Source organism: Neolamprologus multifasciatus, chromosome 22 (assembly GCF_963576455.1).
Source record: "Neolamprologus multifasciatus chromosome 22, fNeoMul1.2, whole genome shotgun sequence".
NCBI classification, from domain to species: Eukaryota; Metazoa; Chordata; class Actinopteri; order Cichliformes; family Cichlidae; genus Neolamprologus; species Neolamprologus multifasciatus.
This window is the reverse complement of record NC_140459.1, coordinates 26,785,614-26,805,565: the sequence shown is the minus strand read 5'-3', so window position 1 is coordinate 26,805,565 and position 19,952 is coordinate 26,785,614. Positions and strand designations below refer to the sequence as shown.

Genomic DNA, 19,952 nt, shown 5'->3' with positions numbered 1-19,952 from the left:
TGGCAAGAAGTAGAATAGTTTTGAATGGCCTGATCTTAACCCAATTGAGCATGCATTTCACCCTAACCGTAACCCTGAAGACTAAACTTCAGACAGAAAGGCCCACAAAAAACAGCAACTGAAAGCTGAAGAAATAAGGGCCTGGCAGAGCATTAAAAAGGAAAAACCCAACATCTGGTGATGTGCATGAGTTCAAAACTTCAGGCTCTCATTGCCAGCAAAGGGTTTTCAACCAAGCATTAGAAATGAACATTTTATTTTCAGTTATTTAATTTGTCCAATTACTTTTGAGCCCCTGAAATCAAGGGATTGTGTAAAAAATACTTTAGTTCCTCACATTTTTATGTTCAACCCACTGGATTAAAGTTGAAAATCTGCACTACAATTAATTGCGATAATGAACAGAACCAAAATTAGAAAAAAATTGTCTCTGTCCAAATATTTATGGACCTAACTCTATTAACATCTCATAATGTCAATGTGAAGAGAAAGGCTGGGAGTCATTCTTGTTCTCCAGAAGAATCTATGTTCAATACTTCGCCAAAGAAAAACATCAGCCTTTATTCGCTAAATTGTTCCACCTTCTTAGCTCATTTGGTGCGTAAGCCAAGTAACAGGAAGCATGCAGTTTTGCTTTCTTTTTACAAACAGCCATGTTGAGACCAGACAATGAGCTAAAGATGTCAAAATTCTTACTACAGTTGAAGAAAACTACAGTAGGAAGACTTTAGAAAATATGCGAATGCTGTTGATGTTTAACATGTGATCAATATATAGGTGGAGCTGAAATGAACAGCAAGAATTCTCCAGTCAGATGCCATCAAATAGCTGGAGAGTAGGAGAACACAAAAAAGTGACATCATTGAAAGAATGTGGAAAAACATGTCATTTCATTTTTTCTCTCTTAGGAAGCTTAAAGTTTCCTTTTGTTCCACACAGACCTGATGTTTTCATTTAGTTTCCATCTCTCCAGTGGAGTGGAAGCCTCCACGGACATTGTCACAAGTTTTGCATGTCACATTTAATAAATCTATTCATCAGGTCCTTTCCACGTCACTGCATTATGCATTTAGCAAAGGCTTTTCTTTGATATTTCCATGCAGGCTTGTTCTGCACATAAAAAGGTGCATGACTATACTCCTAATGAGATAATTCTCTGGGTTTATCGCTAGAAACGGCCCTGTTTGACCAATATGGTAATTTGATCCGTTATTAATGCAAAACAGTGATTAGCAGCTTGTCTTTTTTTAATCATCTTCATATTACTAGTGTTCTTATATTAATTACAGTGTATTCCTTGGATTAAAAACAATGATAGACATATTTACCTTTTGTTATGAGAAACAATTGCAGAGTACTACTCAAACTCTGGAACACTTTCACCTACAGTACACTTAGGAAACTCACAGATTACTATTTCACTCATGTTACTGTGTCAAGAAAAGCTTGGGGAATGTTTTTCCCTCACTGAATATGAGTCAGGTTATTGGTGTTTTACTCGATTAGTCGGCTTAATGAAAATAGCCTAAGCATGAAGAGGATCATTTTAATAAATGACTGTGAAGATACCTCGATAGATACAATATATCTCCTTTTTGAATATCACTAAACCTAAAAATGTAGCAGGTAAGGACATATCAAATAAACTGAGCTAAAGATATTTATTTCTATAAATCTGTATTTTTTAAACCAAGAAGACTTTCAGCCATATTTTACACACCAGCCTGAAATCACCCAGCTTACATACAGCAGCACATGCCCACAAAAGACATGCCGTCTGAAGTTTTTATTTATGGCTTTGGCACTACACAAAAGGAGCATGGGGAATATTATGGTGGAAAAACTCTAGTCCTGGTTTCCTGGATTAATATGGAGCAAATATAAAGTGTCAGCTTCAATTTGAGTATTTATACTAAAAGTGGTTGATGCTTAGTTAAAGTACAGAACAGCTTGATACACTCATGAAAGGGAGTTTTGCTTTTACTGGCAATACCGGTGATTGTGACTACTGGCGGTGTGTCACGCCTGCCAACACAGGAAGACTATGATTAAGTTGGTTTGTGTGGCAATCTGCAACAATCTAAAATTTCAAAACATCAGGATTGACAGAACAGTGATTCTATAGGGTCTGGATGACATGGCTGTATGATAGTGAGGGAAAAAACAAATGAATCATTCATTTTCACAACTTAACATTAAAATAAAATTATTAGAATTTAATTTTTAAAATGTAAGAGTCAAGAAAATATTTAATAATGATTTTTTTTTTTTTTAACATAGGTGGATCCCATCCTTTATATTTTTACTTGTGCACAACCAGCATTAAGAAACTGACTAAAAGTGTGAACTGAATGCCACTCATAATCGTATTTGAATAAACCAGACAGCCCTCCGTTTTTTAACCATTTATCCAATTCTGGTTCATGCAGGTGTGAAGCTTATCCCAGTGGTCATGGGGTGGAAAATGGGATACACCCTGGATAAGTCATGAGCCTTTCTCAGTGCTCACCTGACAAGAGTGTATTTGGACAGTGGGAGGAACCAGGAGAACCCTGAGAGAACCCACACATACGAAACTCTACCAGAAAGGCCCCAGACAACAGATTTGAACCAAAGCAAGACCTTCTTGGTTTGAGGCAACAGTGCTAAACACTACCACTCTAAGGAAGTCATGTGACCCATCATTAATTCAAAAATAATTAAAATAAACAGAATATTCTGTCTCTAAAACACTGTGATGGATCACCCTTAGCATATTCACAGCCCTTTTGCTGGTTACGTAACAGCTGTCACGGACCTTTAACTCTATTTTGTGGAAATTAGTCACGAGTGACTTCTCAATCTACTCCTTATGACGTCAACACTGGTACACATGTGCGATGCCTCATGGACAGACTTGGGTTGGTAGCGACGTTGATGCTGGAAGTTTATCCCCCTCTAAACTCTATCCTATTCATACCGCAGCCACAGGAAGAAGCATAGTCTTTCAGTCTGCTTAACTGAGTCACAATGATCTTTAGTCTAATCTTTATCTCTTTTCAGTGCTGTGTCTGGCTGCTCTAGTTGTTGACTGAATCCTGTCTTTTAGTCTTGTCTAGAAACAGATAGATAGAAGCAGATGGTTGGAACTAGAACCACTTTTATGCCACATTCAAACTCTATGTTATTATTGTCCATCCATCCATTCGCTTCCGCTTATCCTTTTCAGGGTCGCGGGGGGCGCTGGAGCCTATCCCAGCTGTCATAGGGCGAGAGGCGGGGTACACCCTGGACAGGTCGCCAGTCTGTTGCAGGGCCAACACACAGGGACAGACAACCATTCGCGCTCACATTCACTCGCACATTCACACCTAATGGCAATTTGGATTTTCCAATTAACCTATCCCCACAAGCTGCATGTCTTTGGACGGTGGGAGGAAGCCGGAGTACCCGGAGAGAACCCACACAAACATGGGGAGAACATGCAAACTCCACACAGAAAGACCCCGGCCTGATGGTGGAATTGAACTCAGGACCTTCTTGCTGTGCGGCAACAGTGCTAACCACCGTGCGTTATTATTGTTATAATTATTATTGTTACGTCCAATAATAACCTAATATGGAGTTTGCATGTTCTCCCCGTGTTTGTGTGGGTTCTCTCCGGGTACTCCGGCTTCCTCCCACCGTCCAAAGACATGCAGCTTGTGGGGATAGGTTAATTGGATAATCCAAATTGCCATTAGGTGTGAATGTGCGAGTGAATGTGAGTGCGAATGGTTGTCTGTCCCTGTGTGTTGGCCCTGCGACAGACTGGCGACCTGTCCAGGGTGAACCCCGCCTCTCGCCCTATGACAGCTGGGATAGGCTCTAATCCAATTCTCTAGCGCTCTAGCGCCCCCCGCGACCCTGAAAAGGATAAGCGGAAGCGAATGGATGGATGGATGGATATCCTACAGCACTTAGGGCAGTAGGACTAAAAATAATTGAATATGAATGTTTAAGCCTCTGCACTGTATTATTGAGAAGAAGATATGAATGATCTTGAATGCCTCATGACAACCTACAGCAAAAAAGATTGGCATTTATATAGCACAATGATTTTACACTTGATATAAGTAATTCTAAAACCAACCACCTGATATTTAAATGTCCCTGAGCTCAGTCAGAACCAGTATAACTATTCCTGTTTATTACTGTTAGTGATTGCAACCACCATGGTAAACCTGCACTGTGAGCCATGATGTGGATTTCAAGCACTCACTGCCAATCATGCTAGAAAATGATTTTGGGTTCTCTGTGCAATTACGTAAGATTATTTCCAAGAAATACGGGGTCCACGTTGTATTCATTTTTTATACAATCAATCTCAATGTGCAATTGCTTCAATTGAAATTTCTTGTGTTTATGTATGAATGACCATGTTGGCTCTGTTTGGAGCCCTGGAGCTGGCAGGAGAAAGTAGAGGCAAGACAAAACAGTGCTCCTAACAAGCAGCTAAATGGATCAGTGTCCGTTTCCCCTGGGAAAGATAAGTCGCCTTGGGAAATGAGCACAAGTAGGTATTAACACAGTGACACAGCTCCTGTCTCCTAGCTGACACAGAACTCTGTGCGGAGCTTCTTGGCTGCTGGGTGGCTTTGGTTAGAAAATGCTAGCTGTTATAGGCTTAGTCTTTTTGACACATGCAGTTTTTTCAAACCTTTGCACATGCTTAATAACTAGTAGGCTGATTATGAATGGAACTTGAACATTAAGCTCGTGTTAAGGATGCCTGTTTTTTGCAGCTTACATGTTAATGTTGCCCTCTCCAGTGCATCTGTCGGGCTTTGACTATGTGTGAATGTTAATGAGAGAGCCAAGATTAAAAACACTGCTGACCAAAAAGAGTACAAAAGCTCGTCTCACATTTTCCAAAGAACATCTTGTTGATCCCCAGGACTTTTGGGAACATATTCTGTAGACTGATGAGACAAAAGGTAGATTTTTCAGAATGTTTGAGTCCCAAGACATCTGGCATAAAAGTAAGAGAGCATTTCATAAAAACAACATCATGCCGACAGTCAAACATGGTGGTGGTAGTGCGAGTGTGATGGCATCAGACCATCACACTACCTGAAGATGCTTCAGGATCTGGACCATTTGCTGTAATCGATGGAACCATGATTTCTGCTCTCTACCAGAAAATTCAGAAGAAGAATATAAGAACTAAATATATGCAAATAAGTAAATAAAACAAAGGTTTTGGCGTGGCTTAGGTAAAGTCTTTACTTATGCTTTGGTATGACCTTGAACTGGCCATTTTGGCAATTATAAAACTTTAAAAGGTACACGAAAAACTGAAATATCAAACATCAAAGAACAGCACACACTACCACAGGAGGTAGGGCAGGTCTCCTACCAATTGGAAGGCTAGTGGTTTGATCCCTGGCTCCTCCAGTCTGCATGCCAAGTATTCTTGGGCAAGATACTAACCCCAGGTTTTTCTCCGATGATCCATCGGAGTGTCAGTGTTAGTTAGGAAGCATTAAAAGCTTAGAAGATAGTGAAGCATGTTGTATTGAGTGCTTTGAGCACTCCAGGAGACTAGAAAAGCGCTATATAAGAATCAGTCCATTTACCCTTCAGCACTATCGATTCTTTGTGTGCGTTTCCGGTTAGATTTTTGCCACAGTTTTTGAACTTATCAGCGAGAGAATAGCATCACCTTGGCCATTTAGGTAGATTACATCATAGACTCTGCTAAGAAGTCTGAATCAGACCTTGGACACTACAAGTGTGAGAGATCTGTTGTGAGTATAATCAAGAAATCTTTTGTTGTCACAAACTGAAAGGTCCTTCCCCCCTTTTCGTCTACAGCTTGCAGCACGTGTCAATGCAGCTCAACCAGTGTGAGGGAAATCCATGGAGGAGATTAAATAGGCAGCTTGCAAAGAACCACAGAGTTTGTTCACAGACAGCCTACAAAAACAATTCCAGATCAGTGACCATATGTAATTAACTGTTTTAGGTAGGTAGCAATGAAACTGTATTTGTCCGTTTTCTTAAATTCTTTCCTCCAGCCACTGCGACTGTCTGTATCATGAGGGCTTGACCCAGAGGTTGCCACTTTATGTTTGTGTCTTTGTCTGCAGCTCTAGTACAGGCTTGAGGTTTTGGCAAGAGTGAAGAGAGCAGGAGAGTGTTGTGGTGGAGCGGGAGGATGGAGATGGATGTGGAGGGGACACAGGACAAAGAAGAGGAGGAGTGGACAGTCAGCCTAAAGAGTCATAAACAGAATTGAGGTAAAGAGTTCATGCCAAAGGAAGGAAGCCTATATAATTTCAAAGTCAAAAGTATAGAAATATACTACAATAGATCTCTCACCACAACTATAACCCAAACTTCTCTCTTTTACTTTCATATCACAATTTGGTTTTTTTATGCCCATGAAAAAGGATTCTGTAATACAGTAATTTACATTTTTTATCCTGTCATTTCATGCACTCTGGCCCTTTTGCCTTCTGTTCTCTTTCAAATTATATCTGCTCTCACCAGCCTCTTCTCTGAGGCCAATTTACCCTGGTACCGCTTTCATGCCACAGTCTGTTATTGTGCCTCAGACCAGGCTTTTCTCACTGCTATCCCAGCAGAACCCCCACAAAAAAGTTGGTCACTGATGTCATCTCCACTATTTCAGTGAATGCCCTATAATCAGAACAGCTCTGCTTTGTGACTGGAGCTGCCCATCTGAAAGGGACTCTGTGACTACTGTGGGACCCAAGAAACAACATATGGCATCCTTTAAAGTCACTTAAAAAATGTGTGTTCCAGTGTTCATCAAATCAAATTTAAGCTGGTAATGTTGGTTATGCTTTAGTGATCTCCCAGTTCATGTCAAAGATTTTCTGCCAACAAAAGGCAACTTGGCAACTTTTTCTACTTTTTATCTCTCAGAAATATCAAAAACATCTATGATTTAACAAATAATGTCCTTAGTAGGGATATTGGATGTTCCCTAGCTAGTTGTGCAAATTCCAAAAAAGGGTGAAGGACTGCACCTTCAATCACTTTTTGACTTTCATGGTTGCAAAAGGGTAATTATGGCTATCTAGGTGCTCCTTTCCCCCCTTCTGTGGAAAGGAAAATAGACTCAGATCATAAAGCAGAAAACACCAGGATGCAGAAGCTACTGGCATATAAAAGTGGGTCTGTGCTTTAGCAACGAGTCTTTTTATGTACAAAATATGAGTTATGAATCATACAAGCACCAAATTTTTTCCCATAAATGTAATTATCCTGCAACACACAAATTGACATTTTCACCTTCACACACTGTTTCGATCAGAAGCTGGGCAGCTGCATCTCTGGTAAAGTGTGCTGTGTGCAGGCAGAGAGACTGATTATCATTGAGGAGCCAGAACCAAAAACAAAGAAGAGACACAATTTTAGGGGCATTTTTCTTCAAAACGTCTAAAACCCGAGCGTGTTCTGAGACTTATTATTGCAATTTACAAGCACTAATGTTTGCCAACTAACATTAGCGTAGTGATGAACACGATTTCTCAAAACTTACGTGAACACAGATATACTTGAGATTTCTGAATGTGCAGAAATGTATAAACAAAGTTAATGTGCACAGTTACCACATGTTTAGCAGGGGAACAAGAGTAGTGTGAACTCATTACACTCTGACTCATGTAATCAAAAAACACCAGTTGGAGCACTTTGTAAAACATTTTGATTCCTTCAACAGTTGCTGAATTAGCTAAAATTGGACAAGCTTTGTATTAAATAGCACATTGTGCTTTTGTATTTTGATTACCTACAATTATCCCTCATAAATATATCCACAGGGGGGCCAAATAAAATTTGCCACGTTTTACAACCCGTCATTAAGAGCCAGGGCTCCTTCTGTTTAACATCATCTAGCTGTCTAAATTAAAACAACAGCTGATAGCTGAGAAGAGAAACAGGTTTCTAGTTAAGAAATGGATGACATGTTAGACAAAGAGAGACTTCAGAGTCTTACAGACCCAGATGACTGTCCTGCTGCTGACCCTGCACCAGACCTGTCACTTAAGTGCACATCAGCTGTCAGCCAGCAGCAGAAAAAAAACATGGAAACCAATCCTGGCTGACAATAAGAAGAGCAGTGCATCCGAGACAGAGTGCTAGGGAGATGCTCACATTCACATTCATACCTGTCTCATTTAAAGTCACCACTGACCCTGTAGTGCATGTCTTTGGTCTGTGGACCAAGCTGTCAGATTAAAATCTTCTGCCATGAAAAATTTTAAGGCTGGCACATACGAACATGCCTGCTGGTACTTCCCGAGAGACATTATGCTACGAATATTCTTAAGACTTAAGAGATCCCAAGAGATTCCAGGGAACAGCTTGGTGAGCTGCTCCAAGAGTTTGATTTAAAATGTCAAAAAGAATAATGTCAGGAGAATTAGTAAGAAATGGGCACGCTCATGAAAAACTGTGATTAGACAGAGAGAGTGGATCAACACCTGGGGGACAGAGGGAACCACAACAAACTAGCAGAGTAAAAACTACAAAAAAATGACAGCAAAAATGCACTTAATGAAGGCCGATAACCACCAAGGATCTGCAGATGACTGTTGTTGTTGTTGTTATACTAACATGTTCAAAATAAAGATACAGTACAATACAATAAAGGCAGAAAGTATCAGAGAAGAAGAACAATAAGCAAGCAAAGACTTCATACTCAGAGTTACAAAGGCCTGGATAGGTTGGTTAGAGTTTTCTTTCACAGGAATAAAACAAGAACTATTTTAGGGTATCAGCACTAAGTCTGGTGTAAAAAATGTGACATCTAATCGTAAAACCTGTGTTAAGAACTTGATGGCCTTTAAGAAATGGCAAACTGGACCATGTGGCTGGTTTCATGCATTCTTATAAGCCAGTTTTATAGAATGAAACTTAAATGGTCATTTAAATGATAAACCCAATAAAAAAAATCTGCAGTAGGTTTTAAAGAACATGTGAAACAGGCAGAAACTGAACAAACCACTGGAAATGTTTGGTAAAGTGTAGATGGGAAGAAGATTATGATCTCAAAAATCACTTAAACATCATAAAACAACATTAAATGTTCTTTAGGCCTAAATCCTTTGACATTGTATTGCACTCTCAGACAAACTTAACACAAAGTTAAGATTCCTCTGTAAATTGTTTCTCATGCAGTATTTCACCAAACATAGAGATCATGTGTTAATTCAATCCCACTCCCACTCCTCTTTTTTCACAATTACAAATGAAAGTTTGGAAATATTCCAGATACAAACAAACTTTTTTGTAGAATAAACAAGCTCAAAAAGATCAGAAGACCAAACTCTTAAAGGATGGTGAAATCTAAAACCACAGAAGAGGAACATTCTGTTTTTATATGTCAACTATTAATAGCTACTGGCAGCCAGATGTGTTAGTAGGTTCAAGTAATGCTATTGTAGGAGATTAGTATTATGTGTGTTTTTTGCAGCACATTCACAGAAGGTGTTAGCTATAGGTGGTTTGTTTATTTGTGTGTTTGCAGCACAGTCAGAGATTAATGCATTATTATGAAAGAGAATGCATAAAATTGAAGTGTGTGATGCTCAAACTGGCAAAAATAACTCCCATTTTCTACAAAGGAAAAAGCATGCCCTGCAGAAGCTGTAATGTTTTGAACCACAACCTCAACATATACATTTCTTTTGGTTGGGTACCTGTATCATGTAAGGAACAACCCTAAAGCATGGGGTGATGTAGAAAATGTTAAAACAGAATGCAGTGTTTTACAAATTGGTAAACAGACTGTTTTTTATATAGCGATTTTCTATTCTGCCTAAAAGTGCTTTATACAACTTTTCATGGACCATGGGAGTGTCTGGTTTTCCAGCTGGAGCCGATGCGATCCCTGTGTCCGCCCTCATGGGCTGAGTTCCTGGTGTTTCACCTGTGTTGGATCCACGGCTAATCAGCAGAAGGGACCAACGTTGTCCTCCACTCTCCGCCAGTTCATAGATGGTAACTAGGCCTTCCTTGTGTCTCACTTATATGGTTATTTCTTCATGTGTAATCTTGTTTCCCTGTGCTTCAGTTCCTGGCCACGACTTCCAAAATCCATCCACTGCCACAGTTTCTGTCAATCACTGGTTCTACCTCCAACACTCAGCAGTGACTCTACTTGGAAAACTCAACTGCTCACCTCACTAACTTTCCTGCCCTCCTGCCTCCCATGCATTTCCAGGACATCCTCTGGAATTTCATGACAGACTACTGTGATCCTTTGTGCTCCTCTCCCAAACACTCCTTTGCTTGAAATTATTTCAAATGTATAAATAAAATACAACATGTACATTAGTATTCATATCCTTTGCCAGGACACTCAAAATTAAGTTCAGCTGGATCCTGTTTCCACTGATCATCTGTCGCACATCTCTACAGTTTGACTGGAGGTAAAATCAGTTGCCTGGATATGATTTGGAAAGACCTGTAGGTCTCATAGTTAGGAGCGCATGTCAGAGCACAAACCAAGCCATGAATTCTAAAGAAATGTCAGGCCTAAGATGCAGGAGGGGTACAGAACAGGTACCTCCATCATCTGTAAATGGTAGAAGTTTGGAACCACCAGGATTGTTCCTAGAGCTGGTTGCCCAGCCAATCTGAGCAATTGGGGTAGAAGAGCCCTAATAAGTAGGTGATCAAAAACCCAAGTGTTCACTCTCACAGGGCTCTTTGGAGTTGGGAGAATCTTCCAGAAGGACAGCCATTTCTGCAGCACTCCACCAATCAGCACTGTATGGTAGAGTGGCCAAATGGAAATCACTGCTCAGTAAAATGGCAAAATATGGAACAAGTGAAGTGAAGTGTCAATACACTGTAGATTTAAGAAACTGTATTTTCTGTTCCACAAAACATACATTCTCCCATGAATCAAAAAAGATTAACACCTGTACTATTATTCTGTGTCAGATATACTTTAAGGATGCATTTCTTACCTTTTTGTTTTCAAAATCAAGGGAAGAAAATAATTTTTTTAGTACTCAATAATCAAATGTGTCAGGAAACAGTAAATCTAAGTTTATTTCACTGACCTCTGAAACAGTTCCTGTAAATAATACTTTAAAAGCTTTAAAAGCTGTGAAGTTTAAAGCTTGTGAGTTGTTTTCTGCTTATATAGATAAACCACATGACAAATACATTGTTCTGCCAGTGTCAGGTGTAATGTAATGGCTGGTTGCTGTATTAGAGGCTCAACAAATTTATGCCCCGAGGTCCCCAATTTAGCCATTTTGGGATGAGTCATTCACCAGGTCTGGTCTTTTATTCTTTAGCCATAAATTTATTTCCAATTAGACCTCGTAAAAAAACATCAGCCTCAATAAAAATAATGTGTTCTTGAAGAGAATAAATGGCCTGTATTTATATAGCGCTTTACTAGTCTCTAAGGACCCCAAAGCACTTTACACATTCAGTCATCCACCCATTCACACACACATTCACACACTGGTGATGGCAAGCTACATTGTAGCCACAGCCACCCTGGGGCGCACTGACAGAGGCGAGGCTGCCGGACACTGGCGCCACCGGGCCCTCTAACCACCACCAGTAGGCAACGGGTGAAGTGTCTTGCCCAAGGACACAACGACCGGGACTGTCCAAGCCGGGGCTTGAACTGGCAACCTTCCGATTACAAGGCAAACTCCCAACTCTTGAGCCACGATCTAGAAGAAATTCTAGTTCTGATGCATGATAGAATGAGTTATAGAAACTATCTGTGACTGAGGCCTGTTAAATAAAGGCCAGGAAAGTGATGGAATCTTTTGTGTCCAGGATTTATCTCCAAGGGGTGGTAAGTATCGTACGCTCATTTTTTCCATGGCATACAATTCCTCTTTTCTGCAAAGCATTAAAATGAAGGCAAATGCAAAATAGAAGAAATGTGGCTTGTTTGAGAGGCCACCACCACCTGTCTCATCCAATCATGTTCTCCATCATGTGGCATCACCGCCCCCTGCTGGTGTTGTTGGGAATTACCCCACCGCACCCTCCCCCCCCCCCCCGCACCCCCCCCCCCCCCCCCCCCATATTTTTGTGCATCATTTCTTTTTATTTCTTACCCTCAGTTTTATTTTGTGGCCTGCAAATGACTCAGTTCCAATAAAAGAAAGACATTAAAGTGTCTTACTGCCTGCTAATATAACAGCTGTGAATGCAGCTGGGTATCTGCAGGTCCTAGAATGAGAAAAAACACAAAACCTAATGAAGAGTATTAATGTTTTAATCACTTTTTTTTTTTGGCTTGTGGGAGCTAGGTGTGGGGATAGGGCAGTCTAACCTGCTGTAAAATCCACTAGGTTTAGTGATGGAAAGGTAAGAAATCTGCTGATGTTTTTTGACTAGCACTGGCAAATTTTAAAAGGAAATTAGCAATTTTAAATGAACAATTTTAATTTAATTAAGTGCCAAAGAACCAGAAGCACTCAGTGAGCACTTCACCTTCAAGCAGCTCACTGTCTGGTCAGTTTTTACTTTAATGGGAATAGTTTGTGTTTTGTATATATTACATTTGTTTTAATAGTTCATGAAAAATAACACATTTTGGAGTCAGCTTGAAAGAACGGCAGATGTGAAATTTAAAAGTAAGATCAGAGGTGAAATGTGACTGTCATGGTCAGGGGGAGTCTCAGTGTTTTTCCATAGCCTGTCACTCCACCTCTCCGGGGCGGAGTCAGGGTCTCTCCAGGAGGCCACACCTGACGTTAATCAAGCTGCTGCATTTAGACCCAGCGCTGACACCAATTCTCTGCCGGAACGTCTACAAACCACAGTTGGTGTCGGCTGCTTTTCATGTCTAGTTTAAGGATTTTTGCTTTGACTTACTTTGTGACTCATTATGATCCACTCACCTGATTGTTGCTCCCCACCCAGTCGCTGGATTCCGCTCCAGCTTTTCCATTCGGATAACCCCGCTCGCCTCACCTGTCTGCCTCTCTGCATTTCATAGAATCTTTCGGCTCAAAATTGCCTCCACTCACCTGGACTTCCTTGAAAAATTCCTCCACCTCTCAAGCCTCCACCTGCAACCAAGTAAGCTTTTAGCCATTTTCCCGTACTGTTTAATCCTATGCAGCTGTTGGAAAAACTCCCCACTGATATTCTTCTCCTCTGTTGCAGTCTCACAGAACACCTTTCCCTGTCTCCATCAGTTTGCCTCGCTTCTGGATTCCCCTCACCAAGCTCCCCATCTTAGTGTTCTTGTTTAGTGTCCTGCTTTCAATCAGTTCGTAGCTAAGGACTGCTTAGCTTCCTTAGAACCCCATCCTCAAATCATAGTCACGTCATAAGGATGTTATGTCCCCATATCACAGTATAAATAACCATATTGTGTATTTGTAGTCATTGAATTCTATCCCTGTATATAGTCCAGTACTCATATTCCAGTGTGCTGTATTTCTTCCACTTGTTGTATATAGTCACTGTCTCACAAGCACCGTACTATAACTTTACGTTCGGCATTAAATCACTATCACACATTCATTTGACTCTGTACTGTGTCTGAAGGCGCACGCCTTAAGGTTCTGGCAAGCATAATGGACTCGGCAGACCTGACCAGAATCATGATTGCTGATCAGGGCGCCTTATTGGCCAGCCGTGAGCAATCTATTCAGTTTCAGCTCGCTAGGGTCAGTGTACTGGGTGAAAGTCAAGCCAAGCTCAGCTCCAGGCTGCTGTTCAGGGGCCATCACGGTGCACAGTCCCACTTCCAGAGGGAGCTGACACCGCTCTGGAATCATCTCTGCTTCCCAAATTAGTTCCCAAGTGCGCTGCCAGCCCAGGTCGGTATTCTGTTTTACCCTGTTTTTGGAGTGCCACGTTCCCGGAACCTGAACAGTTCTCTGGGGAACCAGGAAGTTTGGGGGTGTTCAAATTACAGTGTGAATTAGTTTTCAATCGCTCGCCTCAGTTGTTTCTTAGTGATTCTGCTAAAGTGTCCTATTTATTTTGTAAATTGAGCGGGCGGGCACTGACCTGGGCTCATGCGTATTTGTTGAATTGCAGTCCTGTTCCTATGATGAGTTCATGGGGCAATTAAAGACGACGTTTGTGCACGCCGTCTCTGAGGCCAGCATTGCTAGGAAACTTCTAAATCTCCGTCAGGGTAGACGCAGTATAGCTGACTACCTGATAGATTTTCGTGCTGCGGCGGGTTGGTCTGATCGCGCCCTTCAGGCGGTCTATTTGCAATCTTTGAATGAAACTATGAAAGACCAGCTTGCCTACCGGGATGAACCGGCTACCTTTGAGGAGTTAGCCTCCCTCACCCTGCGAATCGATAACCGCTTGAGGGAGAGAGAGCGCGAGAGAGGCTCTGTCCGGCGCCCTTCGCAACGCTTCGCTCCGGTTGCTGTAGCGCCAGTTGCTAGCTAATGCTTTACCGCCCCCTAGAGAGGAGTCCGCCCCTGAGCCAATGCAAATAGGGCGGTCGTGTTTATCTCTGGAGGAGAGAGAGCGGCGCGTTTGCGCTCATGCTTGTTTTTACTGCGGTGAATCGAATCATTTAGTTGCCACTTGCCCTAAGAAGTTAAAAGGTGTCGCCCGCCAGTAGTCTTGGGGTTACGGCTGGGCGGTACCCAAACTGATCTGAATCCCCATCTTTTGCTCGAAGTTTCCTTAGTGGCCGACCAAGACACTTACACCATGCAAGCTCTCACTGATTCCAGAGCGAAACATCGATTTGGGGTTAGCGCGACGGTTAAATCTTCCGCTATGTGAGTTAAAGCCGCCCATCCCTAAGCCTTAAATGACCAAGTATTCTCCATTAACTCCATTAACATAACATTAACATTACACACCAAACAGAGCTTGTCACCTTAGTCACTTCTGAAAATCATAGGGAAACCCTTGTGGGTTTTTTTTTTTTTTTTTTTTAACATTTCTCTCATCTAGCAATCCCCTGGTTCTAGGTCTCCCTTAGTTAAGGCTTCACAATCTTCATTTAGATTGGGCAGGACAGAGTGCTGATTTAGAGACCCTTTTGTCACGCAAATTGTTTAACCTCAGCTTGTCCCACTGATCACACTGTGTCCTCCAACCCCTAAGAAGACCCTCCTGACCTCTCCCTTGTAGCCCAGGAATAACATGACCTCCAGGAAATATTCAGTAAGGACAAAGCACTCACTCTGCCTCCTCACAGGCCCTATGACTGTGCAAAAGAGTCGACGTGCATGGAGACGGACGTGACGGGCACTCCTGAGGTCAGTGAACTGTCATTGTCATTATACCAATTGGCAACGGTCAACTGCTCCCACTTTCACTCCTTGACAGAAGGTGTGCTTTGCCGCCAAGGACATACCCCTCAGAACAGAGTCCCGCAAACTGGATCCCCGCTACACTGGACCATATGAGGTGGACAGGGTGATCAGCCCCACTGCAGTCAGACTCAAGCAGCCAGCTTCCCTCATAATCCACCCAACGTTTAATGTCTCTCTAGTGAAACCTGTCATCACGAATCCACTGTGCCCTCTGTCCGTCCCCTCTCCACCCATCTGGCTCATTTATGGACACCCAGCGTACACTGCGGTGTATCCTCAATGTTCGCTATCGGGGAGGGGCCGGCAGTTCCAGTTGCCAGAGGTGCCTCAATCACTGATTCTTGACCGCTGTCTTGTTTCTGAGATTTTTCAGAGATCGTCGCTGGTCAGAGGCGAGTTAGCCTCCAGGAGGCGTCCCTTGACAAGGGGATACTGTCTTGGTCAGGGTGAGTGTCAGTGTTTTCCGTAGCCTATAATTCCACCTCTCCAGGGCGGAGTCAGGGTAGTCTCTCCAGGAAGCCACACCTGATGTTAATCAAGCTGCAGCTTTTAGACCCAGCGCTGACACAAATTTTCCACCAGAACATCTGCAAACCACAGTTGGTTGGTTATGATCCACAGAAACTGCTGTGCTGCTGCTCACCTGACTATTGCTCCCCACCCAGTCGCTGGATTCCGCTCTAGCTTTTCCATTCGGATTACCCCGCTCGCCTCACCTGTCTGCCTATCCTGCATTTCATCTGTTGGATCAAAAATGCTTCCACCCACCCGGACCTCCTTGGAAAATTCCTCCTCCTCCCGTAAGCCTCCACCTGCAACCAAGTAAGCTTTCAGCCATTTACCTGTACTGGATGACTAATAATACTTTTTAAATCCTATGCAATTGTTAAAAAACTCCCTGCTGCTATACTTCTCCTCTGTTACAGTCTCACAGAACGCCTTTCCCTGTCTCCATCAGTTTGCCTCGCTTCTGGATTCTCCCTCACCAAGGTCCCTGTCTTGGTGTTTTGTGTAGTGTCCTGCTTTGAATCACAGTGGTAGCTTCCTTAGAACACAGTCCCCAAATCATAGTCATGTCATAGAATGTATCACAGTATAAATATCCATAGTTTGTATTTGTAGTCACTGAATTCTGTCCCTGTAATAGTGTCAGTACTCATATTCTAGAATGCTGTATTTCTTCCACTTATTGTATATAGCCACAGTACTTGTGAGACAGTAACTTCACGTTCACCATTAAATCACTTTCATGCATTCATTTGAGTCTGTCTGCTTATGAGTCCGGCCTCTGTCTGAGGTGCACGCCTTAACAGTGACATGATATTTGAATGCAAACTATATTTAAAATCCCCATGCACTAACATGATTTCTTAAATGTTGCCAATACAAACGAGGTCAGCATAATTTTAAGCACAGTCTTAAAGATAAAAGACATTTATATGCCCTTATTTGATGTTGAAGAAGAGGTCAGAGATCCAAAGTAACATAATATCAAGAATTAGCCATTCCATATGTTGTCAGTACAAACAATGGCAAGAAGAAACTGTTTTAAGTAGAGTATTATTAAGATTTTGACCTACAAATCAAGCTATTGACCTTGAAGGAGAGGTCAGAGGTCAAACGTGACATGCTATTTTAGGTCTTTATATGGTATTTTCTATATGTTGACAATATGCACCTTGTGTATAAGACTCAGTTTCTAAGTTATGAGGCTTCTTGTCAGTTTCCAACCAATAAATCATTTTGTTGACCTTGAAGACCTTGGTGGGTATAAGCCACATTTGAACATGACCCCACCCACAGCTCTGCAAAGTTTGATCAGAATTCATGCAAAACTTTTTGAGCTATTGTGTTTACAGTTTACAGAATTATATTCACACAACCATTTTTTAAAACTCTTTATATTAAAACCCAAATCACACACTCACACATATTTTAAGATGATTTTTAGGAGTCCTGTGCATCTCAGCTTAGGGTAACATTACCTGAGATCAGTGATCAAATCAACAACACTAAGTTAAGAAATAATAATAATAGCCTCACAACTTCCTTGCATCACTTTAAAAAAATGTGTATAGGAAAGTAATATCAATATTTACACTTCACTGCTGAAGAGTGAACATTGTCCCCGTCAGAGCGATGTATCCCTGAGTCATTTTGAAGTTATTCTGATTGTTAACTTATTGTTACAATATTGTGTAGGACAGATATGACATGTCACCTGCATCCTCATATCACCCTCATCAATCTGGTGAAATCTGAAGAACTCACATATTTACATTATGAAATAGATTTAGAAAAGTAATTACTTCAAGGTTTGACGTATTAAGGTATGTAACCCAAGCTTTTCTTTCAGTAATAAATGTTTTTTTCTTGCTTCTGAAAAAAAAAAGCTTTACAGTCAACAGGTGGCAGTAGTGCAGTCATTTCAAAAACCAGAGAGCTCAATTGTCCTCTAGTTTATGTTTGTGTGGTGGAGAGAGAGACACGCAAACAGGGCTGACAATTCCTGGATTTGAAAGTATGAAACTGCCCTGACGGCTACATTCAGATATTTAGCCGGATTTGATGATGATGATGAAAGAGCAGCAGCCACACAGTCTGACTGACTCTAATAAACAATATTTATTCTTATGCATGAAATAGACTATATGTGACCCTGTGCCTGTCCTCAAGGCTCTGTATTATATGTCAAATAGTCACATACCTGATCATTTTTCCAATAACTTATTAAGCATATGTACAGTATGCATACTGATCACGTCAGTTTGTCACAGGTCCCTGCACTTCACATGGGACCTGTCCTATATCATAAAATTTTCCATTTCCATCAGAAAGCCATTTGCTCTAATAAAAAAAAAGATTATAGATATGGGCAATGAAATTGGTCATGGTTGGAGTGATGGGCATGATAAGTGTGTTTGCCAAGTGAGTGGGAGATGAGCTCGGAGCCTGAGGCTTTCTCTTTCAGATTGATGAATTCAAATGGTGATGTAGCCTTTTGGCCTTGTGTTTAAACAGCATATAGATGCCTGGGAGGGCTGTCTCTAAATTTACAGTGTCAAGCTAATTTGTTTTGTGATTCATGACCGACAGATTTGCTGGCAGACACGTGTTCAAATCCACGGTTTAGAGTGTAGAGCCTTTCACCTGTTTCCCCTCATCTGGTAAGACTCTGTCAGATGTACAACATATAACTGAGCTCCTCGAGCCATTGCTCAATCCATTCTCAGGCAAATGCCACAAAAAGAACAGAGTCTCTTCAATCTCAGCTTCAGCAGCCGTTTACCTCTTTGACATTCTGGTGAAAGAACACTGAAGGTAAAGGGATAAGGATGAGCTGTTCCTGCCACAAAATACGGTCCAGTTTGGTCAAAGCCAACCCCTCTTCAAAACTCTCATTTAGAAGCTCTTTGGCTAGATAATTATGTTGAATTAATGTCATTATGTAGTCATTTCGGTGCTCTTTTCATCACACAGCCACTGCTATTTAGTGTGTCCATGCCATCCTCACATGACATGTGCCACCTGCTTTTCTCTCAGTGCTGTTGAGAGAAAAGCACATGGCATGGACACATGAGTTATGAGCTATTTTTTGTTTGGATGTAGTTTGCCAAACCGAGGAAACCTGTGATGAAAAAACCCCAAACAACTGCTAGCAAATGCACTTGGTTTTCTGGACACACCAACAACAACTGGATTGTGCCAAGCAAGGACAGACTTAGAAACCTTTGGATGGGGAGATGGAATAAATGTTAAATAAAATTTGATATACCTTTATTAGTCCCACAAGGGGAAATTTCATGTTAAGGCTGCCGACCTATTGCACGCAATGGCAGCGCCATCTTACCCTCCGACCATACATACGTTACACAAAAACATCACATGGGGAAGACAGGTCAGAGAGGTATAACAATGGAAAATGCACCACATGAGGAAAGATAAGGAGAAAAAAATAACTCCCCCCCCCCCCCCCCCCCCCCCAGACTGAGCTCCAACAGGGAGATCAGTTTGAGAACAGAAAAAAACACCTCTGCACATAGCACATGAAAAAACTCTTAATACACCAAAGAAACACATGACAAGCAACAGGGGTGGGTAAAGGGTGAGAGACAGCCAATGTAGACAGTGCATCCGGGCCTGCAGCCTGTGCGCTGGTCTCCTTGATCCACCATCAGCATCGGAAGGGATGAAGCGTTGAAGGCGTTTGGAAAGTGAGGGGGATGAGTGTTTGTCTGCATGTGTATATATATATATATATGTCTGTGTGCGTGTGTGTGTCCAGAGTTCAGCTGAGACAGTGTCCTTTGCCCTGCTAGGCTAAGTAAACAGTCTTCCAGCCAACCCAGGTGGCCTTGCATGGAATGGGAAGAACAGTCTAAACACAGTCCATTATCAGCTCCGGCCTTGAGACCACAGCTGGCGCCAAAGGGGTATCCGCATGAAGTGATGGAGGTTTTTACTTTAGTGCGAATAACTCATGAATTTTAAAATGAGGAAATGCCAGAAAAAGACAGAAGCATAAAAGACAAAACAACTAAGTATTCGTGTGTTTTCTTTGTAACTGTTTTTATCTATGTGTATACATTTTGTGTCTTTGTGAACACTTGTAGCTTTTCTTGTTGCCATTTTGCTCTCCTTTTAGCTGTTTTACAAATTCTTACTTTG

The 19,952-nt window shown here is 41.6% G+C and overlaps 2 long non-coding RNA genes across 3 annotated transcripts; both read left to right on the top strand.

Moving 5' to 3' along the window:
- Positions 1 to 3,557: 3,557 nt before the first annotated feature.
- LOC146493634 (uncharacterized) lies at positions 3,558 to 12,020 on the top strand. 2 transcript variants are annotated; one of them, XR_014871961.1, is made up of 3 exons: positions 3,558 to 5,986; positions 6,111 to 9,993; positions 10,067 to 12,020. It is a non-coding gene; the product is annotated as an uncharacterized LOC146493634 (long non-coding RNA). The 2 variants fall into 2 exon arrangements; XR_014871962.1 differs by having other exon boundaries at positions 3,558 to 6,260; positions 9,866 to 9,993.
- Positions 12,021 to 12,065: 45 nt separating this feature from the next.
- On the top strand, positions 12,066 to 17,159 carry LOC146493633 (uncharacterized). The gene is made up of 3 exons (XR_014871987.1): positions 12,066 to 13,059; positions 13,147 to 16,106; positions 16,211 to 17,159. It is a non-coding gene; the product is annotated as an uncharacterized LOC146493633 (long non-coding RNA).
- Positions 17,160 to 19,952: the final 2,793 nt, after the last annotated feature.